The 3,296-nt window shown below is 39.2% G+C and overlaps 1 pseudogene; it reads right to left on the reverse strand.

The window, feature by feature from the left end:
* Nucleotides 1-772: 772 nt before the first annotated feature.
* Nucleotides 773-1,390, reverse strand: LOC121488948 (annotated as a pseudogene).
* Between the last annotated feature and the right edge of the window lie 1,906 nt (nucleotides 1,391-3,296).

The following is a 3,296-nucleotide window of genomic DNA, read 5'->3' on the forward strand; positions in this document are numbered from 1 at the left end:
TATGTGCTCTTTGAAATTAACTTTTCACAGAAAAATGAAAATCTGACGTAAGAAAATGTCGACAAATAGCAATGCTAATGTTATAATTTCATGATAATTTTAAGAGAAATTAAACCCTCTTAATGATAAATTGATTCTTATACTCTCTAAACCTTTAGTTCAATTTTCCATCTTGATTATTATAACTCTATTTTTGCTTTTAATATGTCTTCATTAAGATCTCACTTACCTATGGCATCTTCTTTCTGCAATTTGTTTGACTACTGTGACTGAAAAAGTAACATGGTCTTGAAGAGTAGAAATTAATTTGTGATGGTCTTGACAGGCTACCACGATCAAACATTATTTTTCAAGCTTTCAGATATGATTGACATATAATATTGTATAACTTTAAAGTATGCAACATGTTGATTTTATACACATAGATTAGGCAATGACTATCATCATAGCATTAGCTAACACCTCCATCATGTCAATTACTATTTCTACTTTTTTTGTCACATATTTGTGATCTATGCCCTTAGCAACTTTCAAGTACATAATATAGTACTATTAACTCTAATCATCATGCTGTACTTCAGATCCCCAGAACTCACTCATTTTATAACTGGAGGTTTATACCATCTGACTAACATCACACATTTTTCCCTACCTACCAGCCCCTAGTAACCCCCACTCTTACTGTTTCTATGGGTTTGGCTTTTGAGTGTGTGTGTGAGAATGTGTGTCAAAAAGAATATTTATTACTTATTTATAATAGCCTCTTATGCTTTTAAGCTTTCTTGCCAGATGCCTTCGGAGCAGGTGATTTCTGGGCTGGATCTCTGTGACCCTTCTGAGCCTTGGGAGGCACTGCTCTCTGGCCTGCAGCTTTCAGGGCAGGAGTCTCCTGGGCTGGGGTCTTCTTGCGGCAGTGGCTATCTTTTTTGCTCAAAGCTTTACAGAACCCTTAGCAGTGGGTGTTTTTTTTGGTAGAAGCTTCCAGGATAGTTGCTTTCTGTAGTTTCCTAACTTCAAGTTTGATTATTCTGTTCCTCATTTTCTTGGCCTTCAGTAACTTTATATTGATCAAAGCTGTCATCTTGGCTTTCCTTTCTCTGGCTTCAATCTTCTCGGCCCATCTTATGGCCACCTATTTTGTCCTGATACCTGCCTTCTACCAGATTTGTTAGATACACTTCTGGCTGGCACTTTGTGGGCACTTGAAGATGAGGTCAGTGAGCCACATGCATTTGAAAGGCAAAGCCTGTCTCCTTACCTGAGTGCAAGGTCCATCACCCAAAGGTGTGTTGTGATTAATAACATCTAGAGTCTTAACCAGCTTTGCCGCATGAAGGCCAAAGGAGATGTAGGCCACCTGGCCAACCTCCACAACATGCTTGAACACCATGTTGGTGGCACTGGGCAAGAGGGATTTGGTCTTTTTGTATTCTTTTTTTTTTTTTTTTAATTTATTTATGATAGTCATACAGAGAGAGAGAGAGAGAGAGGCAGAGACACAGGCAGAGGGAGAAGCAGGCTCCATGCACCGGGAGCCCGGCGTGGGATTCGATCCCGGGTCTCCAGGATCGCGCCCTGGGCCAAAGGCAGGCGCCAAACCGCTGCGCCACCCAGGGATCCCGGTCTTTTTGTATTCAATGTGTAAGTTACATCACATTGTATTGGTCTTTCTCTGACATTTAACTTAGCATCATGCCCTCAAGTTTCAACATGTTGTTACAAATGATGGGATTTCCTTTTTGTCATGGCTGAATAACGCTCCATTGTATGTATGTGGGTGTATATACAATGGAATGCTTTAAGATTTTATTTATTTATTCATGAGAAACACACACACACAGAGAAGCAGAGTCACAGGCAGAGGGAGAAGCAGGCTCCATGCGGGGAGCCTGACATGGGACTCGATCCCAAATCTCCAGGATCAGGCCCTGGATTGAAGGCAGGCGCTAAACCACTGAGCCACCCAGGCTGCCCCAATGGAATGTTTTATGTATATGTGTATGTGTATTTATATAAATATACACATATACACACATACACATATTCCCCACATCTTTATCCATTCATCTGTTGATGGATACTCAGGTTATTTCCATATCTTGGCTACTGTGAATAATACTGCAATGAACATAGGAGGACAGATCTCTCTTTAAGAACCTGTTTTCACTTCCTTTGAATATGTATTGAGAAGTAGGTTTGCTAAAACATGGAATTTCTATTTTCAAATATTTTGAGGAAACTCCATACTGTTGTCTATCATGACTGAACCAATTTATATTATGACAAAGAGTGCACAAGGGTTTTCTTTTCTCCACATTCTTTTTTAAAAAAAATTTAAAAAGATTTTATTTATTTATTCATGGGAGACACAGAGAGAGAGAGAGAGAGGCAGAGACACAGGCAGAGGGAGAAGCAGGCTCCATGCAGGGAGCCCGACGTGGGGCTCGATCCTGGGTCTTCAGGATCACGTCCTGGGCTGAAGGCGACGCTAAACCACTGAGCCACCGGGCTGCCCATTTTCTCCACATTCTTGCCAACACTTGTTCTCTCTTGTCTCTTTGATAATCCAATTCTAACAGATGTGAGGTTATATCTCCATGTGGTTTTGATTTGCATTTCTCTGATGATTAGTAATGTTGCACCTTTTCACGTACCTGTTGCCTGTTTGCAGGTCTTTTGAAAAATGTGTATTGAATTTCTCTGCCCATTTTTAATTGGATTTCTTTTTTAAAATTGGAGGACTTCTTTATGTATTTTGGATATTAATCCCTTATAAGATACATGATTTGGAACTTCGTAGGTTGCCTTTACATTTTGTAGATGATTTCCTTTGCTGTGCAGAAGCTTTTTAGTTTGATGTAATCCCGCTTATTTATTTTTGCTTTTGGAATCATAATAAACAATCATTAGCAACACCAAGGCCTAACAGCTTTTCACTAGGTCTTCTAGAAGATTTATAGTTGCAGTTTTTCAATTTTAAATCTTCAATCCATTTTGAGTGAATTTTTGCAAGTGACGTAAGTTAGCGGTCCATTTTATTGTTCTGCATGTGATTATCCAGTTTTCCCAACATCATTTATTGAAAAGACTATCCTTTCCTCATTAAGTATTCCTGACTCCCTTGCCAAAGATAAGTTAACCATATATACAAGGGTTTATATCTGGGCTCTCAGTTCTGTTCCTCTGGTCTATGAGTCCATTTGTATACCAGTACCATACTGTTTTAATTACCACAGCTTTGTAGCATACTTTGAAATCAGGAGATGTTATGCCTCCAGCTTTTATCTTCTTTCTCA

Source organism: Vulpes lagopus, chromosome 4, assembly GCF_018345385.1.
Source record: "Vulpes lagopus strain Blue_001 chromosome 4, ASM1834538v1, whole genome shotgun sequence".
NCBI lineage: Eukaryota > Metazoa > Chordata > Mammalia > Carnivora > Canidae > Vulpes > Vulpes lagopus.